Raw genomic sequence first — 19,622 nt, 5'->3', positions numbered from 1 at the left:
GAAATATCTCAATGATCTTAGTGTTCCTAAGACCAATGAGTCCTAATTTATGTCAGAGAAAATAGAAGCTCAGAGAGATAAAGAGTAATGGCAAGAATCATATGGCAAGTCCTGCAATATACTTACTACAGTCACTTGGAATCCTAATAAAACCATAGAAATTACCATCTTACACTTTTATTAACCTATCATTTTACTTAATTCAAAACATTGTGCAGGACAGTTTTACTGCTGGCTTAAGCAACTGAAAAAATTTATTAATTGAATTATTTTTGTAATTCATAAACAATAAGGTTTGGCTTACATTTTGTCTTTTTCTTCAGGAATTTAGAGACTTCACAAATCTTAATATCCTTATGGATGTTTAAGTCCTAAGAGGACAGAAAACACAGATAGAAGTTGGCCCCTCTTCCATCTTTATTGACAGAAATTCTGACTGCCAATAGCCTGCACTGCTGGTTACTGATCATCATATCTAAATATTGATTCTTCTAAAACTTGTATTTTGAGACTTTCCTCATTTTAGAATTACAGGTGGCAAGTTACTTCTCTTTGATGCAAACTGCATGCAACAAAGAAGGAGGCAGTCCCACACAATAAATATGTAAGGAATGGTTTTCCACCTCTGTGTGCTGCAGAAAATCCCACTGAGTTAAGTAGGGTTCTACCAAGACCACTTAAACATATTAGCCTATTATGCTCCACATTTCTTTATTGTTCTCAAAAAGCTAATGAAATGTTCCAGTGTAATGTTTATGCTGGAGTACTTTTAAAGGCCTTTTAAAAGTGATGTTTCTCTCATAACTCCAGAAGGGGGTTCCACTTCCTAGAAGTGTTTAGTAGACCATGCAGAGGCCATGCCATCTCATTACTCAAAATGTTCAGTTGCATAGCTGGAGAAGAAAATCCTTAAAGGTAATCACTAAAGAGTTTCAGTGAGGGTTTTAACATTGCAAAGTGACAGGAATTAAAAAAAACTGGCAGGCATTGATGGCATACTGTACTACTGAATGAATAGATATTTTAAAAATACTATGTATTTTCTATCTGTAGATAATATCAAGATATATTGTCAATCTATTGGTTCAGAGTATTAGTGAAAAATCAAAGAATCACCTGTTTCTCCAGATTCAATTGCTTTATAAATATAAGGAAATATAATCCTTCACTGAAATTCAATCAGCTATCTTCCGTGTTGCGATGTCAGTTTCTTCATTTGTAAGATGAAGGAATCAGACCTATTTATATCTATGATCACTTCTAGTTCTATATTTGCTGGTTTTATGATTCTAAATATCAACACTGTATGTTGAGGGACAGCAAAGTAGGCAGAGAACAAGGGACAAAACTTCATTAAGGCAGTAACTATACAGTAAAATTGAAAGTGAATAATTCTGCCTTGAGTTGCCATACACAAACACCTCACCTACTAAATATCATTAAGAATATGAATGAAAGGTTGAATATTAATGTCACATGTGATAAGATTAAGGCTAAAGTCAAGACTAAGAATATAATAATGAATTGAGAAATGAAAGAATTATAAACTTCTATTGAACTAACATGCAATATGCCTTGACAAATGGAAACTTCTTATACAATTATACTCAAAACAATAACTTGGAGAGATCTTGGAGTTTTTATTTTTATTTTCAAGAAGTCAAATCATAATACTAAAAAAGTGTTTGACACAGTTCATAGCGCTGACCTCTACTGGATAATCCTAAGAATATCTTTTTCTTTTTTTTGAAATGAGACATTAACATTTAATATAGATACTGCAATTAATCAACGCTAACTATGTTTCACATCCTTTATTGGCATTAACTCACGCAATCCTTCCATCAACACTATAACATAAGTGCTATTAGAACACAGAACCATAGGGATAGCTATCAGTAATGCTAGACTATCAATGGGTACCCCCATTTTTTCAATCTGCAAAGTTGACACAGTGTAGCACAGTGTTTCAATAAATAATATGACTCATATCAAATGATTACATTTTTGTATTCTTAATAGCAACTACATGAGTAATTTATTCTTCTATACATGAAAGTAAAAACAGAAGAAATGAAATTGGAAGGTATACACTTTTTTTCTCACTATAAGCTTGAAGTGCTTAGTCACTCATTCGTGTAGAACTCTTTGCAACCCCATGGACTGTAGCCAGCCAGGCTCCTCTGTCCATGGGGATTCTCCAGGCAAGAATACTGGAATGGGTTGCCATGCCTTCTTCCAGGGAATCTTCCCAACCCAGAGATCGAACCTAGGGGGTTCGATTGAACCTAGGTCTTTTGCATTGCAGGAGGATTCGTTACCATCTGAGCACCAGGGAAGCCCCTAAGCTTGAGGATATACTCATAAATTATTAGACACATAAAATCCAATAACCAATGTGAATGGAATTGTTTGAAGTGACATAGCAAGCTTTTTAACAAGCAAATTCTTATAGCATAGTGAACACTAAAACGGGCAAAACAGATATGTATTATAGTTCTGAAGCTGCCACCATCAAATTGTATCATCTTGGACAAGTTACTTAACTATTAGGGGCACCGATTTTAATTTTTCCTAAAATGGGGGGATTTAGATCTCAAAGTTCCTTCCAATAACAGCATTCAATAGTAAGCTACCTATGAGGTCAAGCAATGATTTATTTTGTTTCATTTATTATGTAACAGTTACTAATCTAAGTGAGTGGTAGACTCACAACTTTAACTAAACTACAGCAACTATCTGACCTGCTTTGTAGTTATCTAACTGTAGCTTCAATTTAATAAGGCACTATGTTGAACACTGAGGGATGTGCAATTTTCATTTCTGCTCAAGATTTAGATGAAAATATATCTTTGCAGTAATCAGATAATATAAAAAATCAGAAGTGCATAAATACAAGGACTTAATTTTCTTGACAACTCTCTCTTGTAATTTTTGACCACCATTTAAAATCTCCACCTGCTACCCTTGACTTCTAGTATTGCCAAATACAAAAAAACTTTCTGGATATAGTACCTGAGCTGAGTAAGAGGCTTGAGAAAGGCAGAGGGAGGGGCAGAAGTAGTATAATTCAGTAAGACATTTCTCAGGCTTCTCACTATTTTTTTAGTTATATTAGTTTCAGGAACTGTTTTAACACAAGACTATGAGTAGAAATCATGTGTGGCAGGCTGGTATTGTAAGCAAAAAACAAAAAAATCAGGCGAACAATGGAATATTAGGTCTTAGTGTTTAAGCATTTCTACCACTAGAAACACTTGACAAGAATACCACTTTCTCTGTGTTTTGGAAATTGTTTGAAGGTAAAACCAGACAGCTGAAACCCAGCTTCTATATTTTGGGCATTCAGAGGTCATTTGCAAAGGAGAGCCCAGGTCAAGAGCAAGCCCCATAGGCCTACTCCAGAAATTTCGCTAGAGGGTGCTCTTGGGCTTTTATGAGTTGTCATTTCTCCAGTAAGGAAACCAAGTGTCACTTAGAAAACACATTCTGCCTTCGCGTAACTTGGGCTTCATCATGGAACCCATATCCAACACTTCCATAGATGTAAGGATATCTCAAGTAAACTTGGGCCTTGTTCTTATTTTCCTTTGTAATTGCCTTGTTTCTACTGGTAGAACACTTGTAGGCTTCATAAATGTAGGGCCCACAAGAGGTCTCCAGAAGTCTACATTCTAGTTAGATAACTACTGAAACTTCCTGAGATGTCAGCAAAGTTAAATGGGGTTAACTGATGGAGCTATTACTGCAAATAGGTTTTAATCTTTGGTTAAAGATTGGTAGGTTCACAATTTATATACCTACTCAAAGGATTTTAATTATTCTATAGGACCTATAGATGTAATTTTACTGTCAAATAGAACAATATGAAGCAATTATTTATATTTATTATTCATATTTTTAATGAAATCCAATATTGAGCCCTGAATAAGTACTCAATAAATATTCCTTGATCCCTTATTGCATATAGAAATTTCTGTACTATGTTCCTGATAGAATGACATGATTAAATCTTACTCTCTACTCCATATGTTAGAATTTTTTCTATAACTCTGAGTTTATACTAAATGACTTATTCTAGTTATTTCTAATCATAGCTGCTTTCTATATGTTTCCTGTTTTTGTTATGTACTCAAGAGAAAATGGAACGGGGAAATTGCTTTGTTATGTGGTTAACTATTAATTTTTTTTTTACTAGAAAGATTGAGTAGGTTGCTTGTTTACACATTAAGAAATTGGCAATGATGTATAACCATACATAGTAATGTTCTTCTTCAGAATAAAAATGAAAGACTAAGTAAAGTTCTTCTTCACCTTCATAATATAAAATTTATTCTGAGCCCCTGATGGCCACCTGTCATGCCTGTTATCACGTTGACCTTCTCATCACATTTTGCAATCTTAACGACTTTAGCATCTTTAGGATTGATAGGATAATTATGAAGATTATTATGGGATACTAAGGCTTTGTCTGCATTTCCAGTTTGGTTAAACTGAAGTTTCATTATTACATGATTGAATTAAGCTTAGAAGTTTCTCTCAAAAATCACTCTGAAGTTTCTGACAAATAAGAAATTCAAGGCTAAATACTAGTCCTTTATAGTGTATGCTAAGTGCTAAGTCGCTTCAGTCATGTCCGACTCTGTGCAACCCCATAGACGGCAGCCCACCAGGCTCCCCCGTCGCTGGGATTCTCCAGGCAAGAACACTGGAGTGGGTACATTTGTACAAAAATGTGTTTTAAAACTTTCATTTGATTTAAAAGATAAGCCAGTTTCATTTGAGAATTCTGTTCTTTCATCACCCTGCATAGAATGTAATAAGCATGAAAAGTTGAGAAATTTTGAAGTGGATTCAGAGCTCTTATGGTCACCTGAGCTCTTGATCTTGAGGGGCTCTCTTTGAGAAGGACCAAAGAGTTTAAGCATACACTTCTGAAGCATGTTATCTCCCATTCAGCTTGCAGAGCAGAGTCACTAGCATATATTCAGAGTGCATTTTATCCAAGTTGGTTATAAATAAGCTTAAAGCACTCTATAAAGAATTGGCAAAATTCCCATGGATAGTGTGAAAATAAAGAAAATCAATGAAAAGATATCATTATTTTAGCCCTACATGTAATTAATTGTTGGTAAGGTCATTTTCTCTCAAACACAGGTCAGTGTTTGCTGGCTCATGGGAGGAACAACCATTTGGTCTAAGTTTTCTCATGTTCATATTCATTTCTATGTCATAGCAAAATACAATGTGTTTTAAATCATCATGTCAGCAAAAGAGAGTTCAAGCTGAGGCAGAGTGACAAGTATAGTTGATTGGGAATAAGAAAACTTCTTAACTATTAAGTGTTTCTTCTCTAATTTCCTGTTCTTTCTACTGTAAAGAAACAAAATAGTTTTACCTCATTTTATGAATCAAGTGCAGTATTTTTTTTTTTATCTAGAAGTTATATAGGAGATCTAAGTCTAAAGTGGTTATGTTCCAATTAGGACACTAGGACATAGAAAAAATTAGTAGCTTCCTATCCCCTGCCTTGCAATTAGTACATGGCAGGTCTTATGCAGGGTTCCCAGTTCAGTACTCTTTCTATTTCACAACTTTTCATTGTTGGGTTTTTTGCTTTTTTTTTTCTTAAGGATCTGTATTATGTCATAATTTCATGTTGATTTCCATTGAAACTTCAGAGATATAAAGAAAAATATATCTTAAGTATCCAGCTCTTCAATTCAGGAAAAATTCTTAGATGCAATGGTCTAATGGTCAACTGACCTATATGAGCTTGTATGCTCATTAGAAATGTATGTGTCACCAAGTACAGTTAATGTTCTAACTAACTAGAGTGACCTTGTATGTTCCTGTGGTTACCCAGCCTATGTCATCCTGAATCTAAGAGGCACCCTGTATTTCTCTGAAAGTCAACCCAGCATGAAAATACTGCCTACCTTGAAGGAATAAGAGTGCAGGTGTACTCTTTGCTTTAAGGAGACTCAATGAGCCAAATTCTGAACTTACCAAACAGATAAATTAGGGGGTGATTATTCACTATAAAAGGATTCACCACAGGATGCTTTTAAATCATAAGCTTCTCTACTGCATTTTAAATAAGTTGGTTTACAAAGCTTCCTTTATAAGCACTTTTCACAATCCAGAGTCCGTGGTGACCGTATCCAAAGGCAGTGAGAGACTGGTAAGCATAAAGTCCTACCACTTATTACCTGCTAGGCCAAGATTCTTTTTCCATATGAAAGAATAATTAGCACTGTAGTTCATTTTTGAAAAATTAATGAATCTTTCACTCCTGAAAAATTAATATTTTCTGAGCACTTACTATGTGCCTGGCACAGTGCTAAGCATTTTACATGATAGTCTCATTTATTCTTCTTCACTACAATTCTAGAAGTTTAATACAATTATCCCAATTATAGATAAGGAAATTGGGACTCAGAGAAGTTTTAGAGTTAAGTAACTTGACTAAGTTCATGCAGCTAACAAATGATGGTGCCAGAATTCAAAGTTGGATCTGTCCAGAGCTCTCGCTCTTACTTGCCTTAAAATACAGCTTCAGATGAAATTAATGGTGTCCCTTTCCTCTCACCTAGCTGAGCATAGTTGTACTCCAATGTGCTATGCCAGTGCAGCAATTCTGTCTATAGAAATAGACACCTGCCATGTGGCCTGTATACCCAGAGACAGACCACTCACTAACAAGGCTGCCTATTCTGATGACTGCACTGCTACATTAAACCAGAACCTATCTTCTTATAATTCCCACCTATTGGTCCTAGTTTTGTACATTGTTGCTGAAAACAGTTATAACCTGATTTCTGCATCGCTATCATATATTTCTTTCATGGTTGTTTTCTTTTCCAGGTGAGATTCTTTAGTTCTTCCAGCCTTATATTTTATTCAATGGGTATGTCTACTATTCACATATATATTACTCTTTCTTGAAAGTTGTACTTCTGAAGCCCTTAGAAGTCATCTATGACATTTCTAAGCAAGTACATAACTAACAAATGCTTGAGAGGCTGCACAGAGGATAAGGACACAAGCTCTGGAACTCAGACTGCCTGAGTTCATTCACAACCAAGCTTCATCACTTAGTGCATCTGTTTCCTTGTGGATTTACTTAGTCTCCCGCCTATGCTTTAGTACCTCCACCATACTATGAAATGAACATAGCAATAGTGCATTCTTTTTAAGGCATTTTACGAAGATTTAAAAGACAGACCATAAGTTAAATAATTAGGGTCCTGCCTAGCAGGTTGTAAGTGCAATAAATGCTTTCTATTGTTATCGATGTTTTAAGAGTGGATGAACACTTAACTGCCTAGAAAAATGTATGACCTGTATCTTTCTATGAGATTGACTCTGTGGTGCAGATACAAAAGAATCAAGCTCTACTAGGGAAAAAAAGCACTTGACTGGAGACCAGATACCTGCTTCTAGATCCAGCTCTTCCACATACCCCCAACTTAGGGATCTTAGACTAGTCACTTTACCTACATCATATATTACCCAAAGGAATAGGACCATTTCATTTCTTAAATAATTTTATTCTAGGATTCTAAGTTTCTTAAGTCATATTCCCTTAGGTCCTGCTTAATTTTCATTACTGATTATGTTTGAAGGCTATTATTTCCATTTCCATAACTGCATTATTTCCATGACAGAGAATAAACTTCTTAGATTCTCCTGGAAAATGAAAGATGTTATAATTTCATAGAAAGGGATTTAATGTTGCTTTTGAGGTGATAACACAAAACCCTATTCTGCCATGTCAGCTGATCCCGCCCTCTCTCTGGCCCACCTGGTCTAGTCCATTTTCAATCATCTTGCTCAATCTCAGAGCGGTCCTTTGGGTAAACATAAATTCCAGGTTTGGATGGAATGCTAAGTTGATATAATAATTATTAAGTATTCTTTTTCACAAAAGTGAATCTAAGTTGGACTACTTCCCTACCCCAAATCACCATATTCTGTGATATGTGTAACACTCAGCTAATTTTATTATGGCTGGATATGGCTGTGCTACTCATGTGCCTTATGATTCATTTCTAGATCTAATGAAGGCCCTGTTGTCAATAATCAAAGCAATTGTCTTCCAAGAGAGTGACAATCTATTTCAACAAAGTAAATTCCACAAGGGGGCAAAGGGACAAGCACCCCAAATTCACTAGTGACAAACTCTTTGACATTTACTTTTCTGTGAATAAAAATAATGTCATTGTATTTCTGAAAGCCATGAAACATTATCTTTTCTATTTCTAAAAATCTCTCTGCTCAAAGTCAACGTGTAAGTTTAATTAAGTGTTCTTAATTGCATGGACAGTTCTGATGTTTCAAATCTTAGATACTAAATTGGTGCATGGAATGAATCTCCCTTCCCCCACTTAGATGCGACCATTTCTGTTCTTACATAAAAACAAATATGAATATTTTTTAGGCCAGTGTTCTATTTTTGATAATTGATTTATATAGCATCTGTCTAAGCAAGTGGAAAGGTGACAGCTTATTTCAGGGTATCTACAGTTTCATAACACTAATATGGCCTTTAAATAATTCTGCTTAAATAACATTTAACTCACATTCTATTTGTAGCCCTTGCATTGTGAAGAAAAGCTTGATGCTGAAGTAAACATTTCAGTAAAAAGGATATGAGCTTTATATTGTGAAAGGTTAGAAATGTTAGAATGAACAAAGAAATGAAATTAGAAATTTAGAAACTGACTTATTTCTTTATATACGTAAGAAAGTAGTCTGGCCCATATATACTGATTACTGGAAAATCATTACAATATCAGTCAGATTGATGCTAACTCTGCCACACCAGCTTTGTTTTGGTTAATGTTTGCAAGATAATTCTGGTTGTTATAGCAGAATACTCAGCAGAAACAGTCATTTTTAATTTGTTACATTTTATATGTACAAAATTTTCCCTTAAAATGCAACACTATTGCCTTTGAGAAACAGTCCTTATATAATATTCATTAAAAGGGTTAAATCAACATTTCATAGAACTTTAAGCTTCCTGGTGGCTTAGACAGTAAAGAATCTGCCTGCAGTGCTGGAGACCTGGGTTCAATCCCTGGGTTGGGAAGATCCCCTGGAGGAGGGCATGGCTACCCAATCCAGTATTCTTGCCTAGAGAATTCCATGGACAGAGGAGCCTGGCAGGCCACAGTCCACAGGGTCACAAAGAATCGAACACAACTGAGCAACTAAGCACAGCACAAGAATTTTCTGTTACTAAATGGTAAGAGAATCTTAGAGTAGGCCTTATTAACCCCATTTTACAGATTAATAATAATAGTAAAATACAGAAAGGTTAAAATGAGTAGCATAAGGTCAACAACTAGCAAGTGGAATTAAGCCAGGCTTTGAACTTTGACATTCTGTATTGTAATCTCAGTGCTCTTTCTGTTTTTCCCAAAGCACCTTATTAACATCCATATCAGACTGCACTGATGCACTGAGGATAAAGGAGACCCATTATCTCTGTATAATCATACAGCTCCTAGAAAATATAGAAACCTGCTAAAAACATCACCCCATCAATGAGTTTGGTAAAAACAATTGAACATTTTAAATCTTAGCTGCATTGTAAAGTATTTAAAATCTTGAAAGTTAAAGAATAGCACCAAATTTCAGTCCCTCTAAATTTGTAACCCTTTGAAGTCTAAGGACTCTAAAATGAATTTCTAATTCCTGACTGATAAACCCCAAAGAAGGAAATTTATAACAAAACCAGAGACAAAGCTCTTCCAACTGTGTCTATGACACCATGGATATACAAATCTGCCCCATTTTACAGTACACAAAGAAGACTGGAATTCAGCTGTTATCAGAGATAATAATAAACTTCTTCTGGTGAGTCAGTCGCTCAGCTTCATATTTACATTCCCACTGTCAGCAAGAGTTTTTAAGTTAAACATTGTTTTAGAAGTAAAAATTCAATAAGCAATATTTATATTACCAACAGAATGTGTTTTCATTGCTTTGGTGATAAAATATCTGATTATTTTAGACTTTGCTCTCTTCTTTCTTTTGTCCATCTCTTAGCCACCTCACTAAAAGCCATGCCCCCTCTTCACACTTGTTCTCTCCCTGAAGCTTCAGGGAAGAGGACTGCAAACTGCCTGGATGCCTGGACCCTCCGGATTCTGAGATTAAACGCAGATCCACCCATGGCATGGGTCCCATTCTTTGTCTGAAGCCAGCGTCTGATTGAGTCAGATATGAAGTCATTATCAAATTGAACACCAAGCCTGTCTTTTCTTGTGATTTATATAAAAATATATGATATTTGTATAAAAATGACTATCTAATAAACTCTCCCAAAGAAAATAGCCTCATTATATTTTTACCTTACTTCCTCATTCCATTCTTAAAGCCACAGTCAAAGGAAAATTGTGGTCACTCCAAAATATTCTCTTCCGCTGCCAGTTAAAGTCTGGTTTGGGCAAAACTAAGCAGTCATTTATAGTTTGCATTTAGGATACTAGTTACCGTTTACCTATAGAGGTCTGGCCTAGTGAGGCCGTGGTGTGATACCTGAGTTTGCCACTTCCTTGGTATTATGTTGTAGCTGTTAGGAAGGATTTTCTAAAGCTAATTTTCTCTCTTAGTACCATTTTACCCCCACAGGAAGTAAACAAGATGGAAGGGTATTTTCCCTCAAAATAAGGCTTATGGCATTGACCAAGGCATTTAAATGTATCTTTACAATCCTAAACTTGGTCTCCCAGGAACAGTTTTTATAGATTTAGATATTTTTTTGTCATAAAGTATTCTATTTATTTCTCAGCAGCTGGTGTCAAAAATTTGTTGTGTTTTTTTTTTTTAATATTCCTTTTAAATAAATAAAATCTGTTTTCATATTGTGTAAAATTAGTTTTGCCTGCTGTGAGTTTGTGGCATTATGAAGTGATCATTTCTTCCCATGAATTATTTAAAGTGAGGATATCAAAATCTGATGGAAGAGTACAATGCACTATACAATACAATTTAATTTTATACTATGCCACTTCATACTGGGATCTCACAATGCATAGCAGTTGCAATACATTGGCTCAGAATTAACAAATTATGCCTGTGCCCCTCAGTTTATTATTTTAGTATCTGAGGGGAAAGTCTAAAATTTCCAGTGGGTTGGAGAATCTCCTCAGATTGGGCAACACATATATACCTAAGTATATTTTTGTTAACTACTCATGCAGGGCACTGATGTTCAAATAACCTTGGTGATATTTACCTTTTTAAAAAAAAAATCTTTAGGCAATTGCTCACTCTTTCACTACAAAACACTGTTGGTTTATCAGCATTTCCTCTGGATTTTTCTGATCACTTTTTCTCATGGGACAAATGCGTCTACGCAACCACAATTATTCTCACTACTTATTCTTACTACAGAGGTTGTACAGGAAGGGGAACAATGATCTTCTCAAATTCCCCGCTGCACTTACTAGACTTACAGTAAAGCTGCTAAGGTGAATGAGGTAGCATGAATGAATTACTCCAAATATGGAAATATATGATTACAAGCTATAACAAAGTTTGAATGAAGGAGAGAGCAAAGGTTATCCTGTATGTAATGTCTGTGTTGTAATAAATTATAACCAAAATACTACACTGATTTTTTTTCTTCAGTGAATTTTGTAGCACTCCATAAGAGAAATTATATCTGATTAACTAACTCACTATATTGAAAGGATGAAGTTAATTTTTGCTATTTCAGCATTCAAATGGCCTCTGACAAAATTCTACCACAAAAGTTAAAAAAATAAAACTCACCAGGATTCAACATATTATAAGAAGTTAGAGGTGGTTTTCCACAGCAAGAAACTAGCTTAAAGCACAGAATAGAGATCAGTGGGCACTTCCCTTGCTCGGGCCACGTGCTCTAGACTAATGTAACACACCCAAAACAAAACTCCCAAGTCTGTAACACCCATATTGCCACCTATTCCTCCAACCAAACTGCATTTCCTTCATCTCAGTGAAAGGTGCCATCATCCACTGGAGTGATTAGACCAAACATTAGAAGCTTTTGAATTCCTTTTGTCTCACTCAACACAATGAATCTATCAATAATCCCCATTAACTCAATCTGAAAAGTACATTCCAAACTCAACCATTTCTCACCATCTCTGTTGTTGCCAACCCAAAACATGATTATCTCTTAACTGGTCCCCTAATCAATTTCTCTGTTTCCATTCTTGTTTCTTACAATCCATTTTCTAAACAGAAGCCAGAGTGGTCTTGAAATGCAAGGCAGACCTGGCATAAAATCTACAATATATAATGTTGTAAGAATGATATTTCAAATTCAAAACGCTAACCTACGTCTCTCCATTATCTGTTCCTTTCCACCTGTTCCCTGGAGAAGGGCATGGCAACTCACTCCAATATTCTTGCCTGGAGAATCCACATGGACAGAGGACCATGGCAGGCTATAGTCCTTGGGGTCACACAGAGTCGGACATGACTGAAGTGATTTAGTACGTCCACCTGTTTGATCTCATCTCCTACAACTCTTCTGGAGAAGGCAATGGCAACCCACTCCAGTACTCTTGCCTGGAAAATCCCATAGACAGAAGAGCCTGGTGGGCTGCAATCCATGGGGTCACTAAGAGTCGGACACGACTAAGCAACTTCACTTTCACTTTTCACTTTCATGCAATGGAGAAAGAAATGGCAACCCACTCCAGTATTCTTCCCTGGAGAATCTCAGGGACTGGGGAGCCTGGTGGGCTGCCGTCTGTGGGGTCGCACAGAGTCGGACATGACTGAAACGACTTAGCAGCAGCAGCCTACAACTCTTCACTTACTCACTGTGCTTCTGCCTCACTCACCCATGATGTCCCTCAAACAAGCCAACACTATTCCTAATACCTCTACTTTGTCTCCTCTGCCTGAGCTCTCCTGCCCTGACAGTTTCACAATGAACTAACTCCTCATTACACCTAGCTAAACAGTACTTTACAGAGTGATCTTTCTTTCCCTGATCATTGTGTCCAGAACATACCCAATTCACTCTATTCTATTTTCCTCTTAGAATGAATCACTAGTATCTTTCTCATTTGTATATATTTTGTGTGTTGTGGGGACATATAATTGCTATCAGAATATAAATTCCATGAGAATGAGACTCTCAGTCATATTGCTATAATAGTTATCTATTACTGCCTGACAAGTTATTCCAAAACTTAGTAGCTTAAAAAAAAAAGAAAGAAATATCTCATGGTTCCTGTGGGCCAGGAATCTTTGTGCAGCGTAGCTAGGTGCCTCTGGGTCAAAGTTCAAAGCCCCTCAGAAGGTTGTAATCAATCTGTCAGCCAGAGCTGTGGTTTGAACTGAAAGCCATACTCTAAGTTCACTCATTTGGTTATTGGCAGGCCTGAGCCCTTCGTCAGGTGGGTGCCTCCACAGGGCTGTGTGATGGCATGGCAGTTGACTTTCCCCAGATAGAGTAACACAGGAAACAGTGAGAGAGGCATTCAAGATGAAAGCCACAGTCTTTTTTAAAACTTAATCTGAGAAGTTACATCCCACCATCTTTGTCTTTTTTAGAAATGAGTCACTAGGTCTAGTCAATACTAAAGGAGAGGGAAATACACAAGGGTGGGGCATGGGATATGGAGAGTACCGCAAGCCATCTTAGGAGCGGTCTACCACAACTGACTACCTCTGTACTCTCAGTGTGCAGAATAATTTCTGGAATTTAATAAGTGAATGAGTAGAAATGAATCTCCCCAGATTAGCACTGGAAACTGTCCTAAGTCAATATTTTGTCAATGATGAAGAAAAGTAGTGAATAAAGTCTCCCTGAAATAGTGACAGTAGAGCCATTCAAACCAAACAGATAATCAGCCAGGAAATCAAGTTATGTGAGCAAGCAAAAAGTAGCAATAAAATCTCAGTTTCTTCTTCTGTAAAACATAGAAAATACTTGTACATGTTGGTGATTTACTGAGGTAACTCATATGGAATATTTCATACATGGCCTCCAAATCAAAGGCACTGAATAAATATCAATTAGTATTTTTAGTGAGAATAAAAGCAAGGCAAACATTTTGGGGGAAAAATAACAGAAATTGTATTTTTAGGATGATTTGAGATATCAGATAAAGCAAAAAAAAAGTATCTGTAAATTACTCTGAACTGTTTACTAATGATATTAGCTTAATATGAACCTGTACCCAAAAAGACTAATAAAATGTTGGGACTCGTCACATGTACTGAAAGCGAGGTAGGAAGGTTTACTATTTTATGTAAAATTATGATACATTTGGATATATGTAATGATGCATTTCTAGTCTGTGTAATCCATGAAAGCTTAAATAGAGAAGGATGTGTGCAGTATGGAGTTTCAGCTTTGGCCACCTGATGCAAAGAACTGACTCATTGGAAAACACCTTGATGCTGGGAAAGATTGAAGGTTGGAGGAGAAGGGGACGACAGAGGATGAGATGGTTGGATAGCATCACCAACTCGATGGACATGAGTTTGAGTTGGACATGAGCCTTCGGGAGTTGGTGATGGATAGGGAAGCCTGACACGCTGCAGTCCATGGAGTTGCAAAAGTCAGACATGACTGAGCGATTGAACTGACTGTGTGCAGTTTTGGAATTGAAAGATCCACTTGGGGTTAAAGTGTCTGAAAAGTTAAAGAAAGGACATTGAACTTGACCTATTACATAATGGGGTTATAACAGTTTTGGAGAGGGTAATTACAGAATTTTTCATGAAACCCTAGATTATCAATACTCAGGGAAAACCTGAAGTTAGGAAAAGTACAAATAGAGTCAGAGAATGAAACCCTCTTCAGTATTTTAAAGAATACCTACCTTGAAATGAAAGGTAGTAAAGACTTAGAGATTCAGTAAGCAGTTGGAGACATTTTATGGAGGATATACCAAAATAGACTACAATGGTATTTACATTTGAGATTGGCATCATGGAATAAAATCAAATGTCTTTCAACCTATTGACTGATGTCTCCTTTTGCAACCAAACAGGCAGGATGGATCACAGCTTTGATGAAGCTACTCCAGAAGTATGAGCAGCACTCCTTTAAGATGTTATCATTTTGTCCTATTAGGGACAGGGTGACAGTCACTGCTTTATGGCTGGTCTTCATGGAGAATCAGCATTAACTAGACATTTGTAGACATTTCTCTATACATTTGTAAACTTCAGATTTCTGAACTTTGACTACTGAATATTCCAAAGATATATACCTACTGTTCTGAGAGCAAAATAGTTTCTCTGATACCAAGTCTTGTGGGTTGAATGGTGGCTCCCTAAAAGATATGCCCACATCTCAATCCTCAGAAGCTGAGATCGTGGCCTTATTTGCAAGAAGGATCTTTGCATATCTAATTAGGTTAAGAATCTCTAGATAGGATCATCCTGGATTATCCAAGTTTGTAACCCTGCGCGCATACTCAGTCACCTCAGTCATGTCTGATTCTTTGTGACCCTATGGAGCACAGCCTGCCAGACTCCTCTGTCCATGGGATTTTCCAGGCAGGAATACTGGAGTGGGTTGCCGTGCCCTCAGGGGATCCCCCAACTCAGAGAAATGCAATGACATGCTTCTATAAGAGACAGAGGAGAAGACGCAGACACAAAGGGAAGGCTATGTAAAGAAGGAAGCATAGACTGCAGATAGACAGCTGCAAACCAAAGAATGCATGGAAGAGCAAGTAAATCTCCCCTTGAGCCTTCAGAGTGAATGTGGCCCTGCTGATTCATTGATTTCTGATTTCTGGCCTTCAGAGCTGTGAAAGACTACCTCTGTTGTTTGAGGCCATCAAGTTTGTGGTAGTATGTTATGGCAACCCCAGGAAACTGATATACCTAGAACAAGGAATTGTTTCACAAAGAAGTAATGGAATGGATTAGAAACAACATTTATGCAAGATAGACTCTGATTTTAACCTAGATTTTCTCTATACAAATTGTGTGATATAAAAAAGGAAGCTACTTTATATCTCTGATCTTCATGCTTCTCATTAGTAAAGTGATGGTAAGTTCTCATTGTAGGGTTACTGTGGGATATGGAGGTATGTAAAACACCGCACTTACTGTAAGCATTACAACAGCAGAATATTATTCTGATCAATATTCAATACTCGATTAACCTATTAATAATTAATTCAAAAATGTGCCAAATATCTATAAAAGTTAAAAAGTGTTGTTTTCCTTGAGAATCAACATTTTAGCAAGGTATTAATTAGAGCATAAGGGATTGATTAATGTGGAAACTGGTTGTGCAATACCAAATGTTTCGAAAAACTTTTATTTCAAACTTCCTATTCATGCCATTTTAAGCAATCTCCTCAGTTGTCAGTGGAACCATATTGAGTCATGTTCCTTTACTGTCTCATGTTTGATATCCTCCCTAGTTTCTTATAGACAAATAATAAAAAGTAATACCAGAGTATTAGTGGAAAATATTTGCATCTAGCCTGGGCTTAAGTCAGCCAGATATAGAAGCAAAGACCGTGTTAATAGAATTCTCCTAAATGTTAGTCTAAGAAAATTGACAATAGCATAGTAATCTCTAGTATCAAATTCATACCAATCGTGAACACCTTTGGTTATTCTTGACATTAAGGCAGACAAAACAGTAAAAGTAACTCTAACAATAATTTTCCTAGAGGGACAATATAGGAATCATGCAGTTCAAGTATTTCATATTCTAGAATAACTCCTTAATATCAGAAAATTTGAGACTCTAGTAAAGCTATTGAAAATACATGCAACAAAAGTGAAATAAATTTTTAAGAATTGATGTTTCTTGCTTTTCTAAGGATAAATATTTATAAAAATAAATACTGTAAAAAATTAAAAAATAGTGAAAATATAACAGATTAGCTATAATATTATGTATGGCTATTAAAACATTTATTCTTTCACTCACTCATTCTCTCAACAACTATTTATTAAATGTCTCATAGTACCAGGCATTATGTTAGGTATAAGAGATAAATATCATCAAACGAGATATAATACCATTTCCTATCTTAAAGAAGATTTAACTAAAACAATCAATTAAAATAAGGCTTACATTATAGGAGCACAATGTAAGGCAATTAATTGGGAAAAGAGGGAAGACATCCAAAGAAAATGAGCTATAAATTGAGACCTGCTAAATTATTTCTGTAAGGGGAAGAAGGGGAAAATGGAGACATTTTCCATCTATATGGAGGATATCTGTAAAGACCAGAAATGAGAATGAGGCGTGCGCTGAAAGCATGAAAAGAAGTTCAGTATGATAGGAGCATGGGCTTCCCTTGTGGCTCAGCTGGTAAAGAATTCACCTGCAATGTGGGGGACCTAGTTTCGATCCCTGGGTTGGGAAGATCCCCAAGAGAAGGGAAAGGCTACCCACTCCAGTATTCTGGTCTGGAGAATTCCATGGAATTCTCACATCTATACACGACTACTGGAAAAACCACGGCTTTGACTAGATGGACCTTTGTCAGCAAAGTAATGTCTCTGCTCTTTAATATGCTGTCTAGGCTGGTCATAACTTTTCTTCCAAGGAGCAAGTGTGTTTTATTTTCATGGCTGTAGTATGTATCAATAAACTGCTCCTTTTCATTGTTAAGTAGTACTCTATTGTACAGATATGTTATAATTTGTGTATCCATTCACCTCTTGATGGACATTTAAGCTGTTTATAATTTTTAGCTTATAAAATAAAGCTGCTAGGAACATCTGTGTACAAGGTTTTACAAAGACATACTTTCCTTTCTTTTGTGTAAATACATAGGAGTAGAATGCCTGGATCACATGAGTATATGTTTAACTTCAAAAACAACTGTCAGAATGTTTTCTAAAGTGGCTGCACCATTTACTTTCCCACCAGTAATATATGAGGTTTCTGATTTCTCCACATCTTTGGCAATATTTAGTATGGTCAGTCTTTTTAATTTCAGCCATTCTAATAGGTGTAGAGTAGTGTCTCATTGGGATTTCCCAGGTGGCTCAATGGTAAACAATTTGTTTGCCAATACTTGAGTCTCGGGTTCTATCCCTGGGTCAGGAAGATCCCCTAGAAAAGGGAATGGCAATTCACTCCAGTATTCTTGCCTGGAGAATCCCATGGACTAGGAGCCTGGCAGGCACAGTCTATGGGGTCGCAAAGAGTCAAACAGACATGACTGAGCAACTAGCAACAACAGTTTCCTTTTGTGGTTTTAATTTGCATTTTCCTAATGATGATGTTGAACATCTTTTCATGTGCTAATTTACCAACCGTATATCTTTTGGGGAAAATTTGGTCAACTCTTTTGCCCATTTTAAAAAGATTGTGTTATATTATTATTGAATTTTGATATTTCTTTATATTTTCTGGCTATATAAATTCTTTATCAGATATATTGTTTACAAATATTTTCTTAGTCTGTGATTTATCTTTTCATTGCTTTAATAATGTTTTCAAAGTGTAGAATTTTTTAACTTTGATGAAGTCCAATTTATTTTTTTTATGGATCATGTGTAAATAGATTGTATATTTATCATCTCCTAACATACTTCATAATTCACTTATCTTTTTCATTAATGGATCCCAAGTATCTAGAATGGTACCTAATACATAGTAGGTATTCAATGAACATTTGGTTAATAAGTAAAAATTTCCAGAAGTCAAATGCAAATTGTGGAGACAGTTTGTAGACAACATAGAAAATAAAATAGTCTTAAGTGCAAGGACATATTCAATTTTTGCTATCTGATCTAATACAAACATTTATTGATATAAGTACCCAATGTAATAAATTCTCTCAGTTAAAGAAATTAGTACCCTTTGCCTGGAGATAATTCTCCCCCAAAATATGTATTTGAGATTCTGTAGAAGTTAAATGTAAATAGTGAGTCTCCTACCCATCTCCATCCCCCACAACCCCAGTAACTCAAATCCTATATGAATTTTTGTAAATAAATTAAAGCTGCTGAATTCTCGAAAACTCTAATTGTGCCAATTATAAATAAGCCTCGGGATGGATTTCAACCAGCAGCGTCCCCAAAACCATTATCTGAAACTCTAATCCATTATTTTTTCTTTCATAATTAATTTTTCTAAGTAGGTCAGTACTATTCATTTTACTTAAGTGCTGTTCCAGCAATCTCATTTTCTCAACAACCAAAATCAACTATAACTATATACATATATTTTTAAATTAAATATACTAAAACATTCTTATATTATGCAAAACACTAATTAGACCATTACAGATTTTTCTAATAAGTAATAAGATAATGTGGAGAAGGAAATGGCAACCACTACAGTATTTTTGCCTGGAGAATCCCATGGACACAGGAACCTGATGGACTATATATAGTCCATGGGGTTGCAAAGAGTGGGACATGACTGCTTATAAGATAATGCACTATATTGGTACTCAATTGCACATCTTGACCATACACAGTCAAATAGAGTCTTGTAAGTACCTCAAGGATGTCTAGATATATGGGTGCTTAAATAGGTATATCTCATAAGAAAAAGCTTATTTTATTATACTTTAGCATCCAAATCACTAGGAACAATTACCAGAAATTTATATAAGTAAAATAAACACATGATATTGTAGATATACATATTACATGTTATA

General features: G+C 35.8%; 1 protein-coding gene and 1 long non-coding RNA gene across 46 annotated transcripts in view; one reads left to right on the top strand and one right to left on the bottom strand.

The window, feature by feature from the left end:
- The window catches only part of ZBTB20 (zinc finger and BTB domain containing 20), an 825,041-nt gene that overhangs the window by 511,159 nt on the left and 294,260 nt on the right, over positions 1–19,622 (bottom strand). For 6 of the 45 annotated variants that reach the window (XR_014077378.1, XM_081572056.1, XM_081572051.1 and 3 more), the window contains one exon: positions 305–371. The exons of the other annotated variants lie outside the window; for them this stretch is intronic. The gene's annotated coding sequence lies outside the window, so the exon portion shown is untranslated. The remainder of the gene's footprint in view (positions 1–304; positions 372–19,622) is intronic. 45 annotated transcript variants of the gene reach the window in all.
- Positions 10,768–16,583, top strand: LOC145538982 (uncharacterized). Its single transcript, XR_014077434.1, has 2 exons — positions 10,768–12,563; positions 15,849–16,583. It is a non-coding gene; the product is annotated as an uncharacterized LOC145538982 (long non-coding RNA).

The sequence above is a fragment of the Giraffa tippelskirchi genome, chromosome 2, assembly GCF_054371585.1.
Source record: "Giraffa tippelskirchi isolate mGirTip1 chromosome 2, T2T-mGirTip1v1.2.pri, whole genome shotgun sequence".
In the NCBI taxonomy this organism is placed as follows: Eukaryota; Metazoa; Chordata; class Mammalia; order Artiodactyla; family Giraffidae; genus Giraffa; species Giraffa tippelskirchi.
The sequence above is the reverse complement of the archived record's forward strand: the minus strand, read 5'-3'. Positions and strand labels throughout refer to the sequence as shown.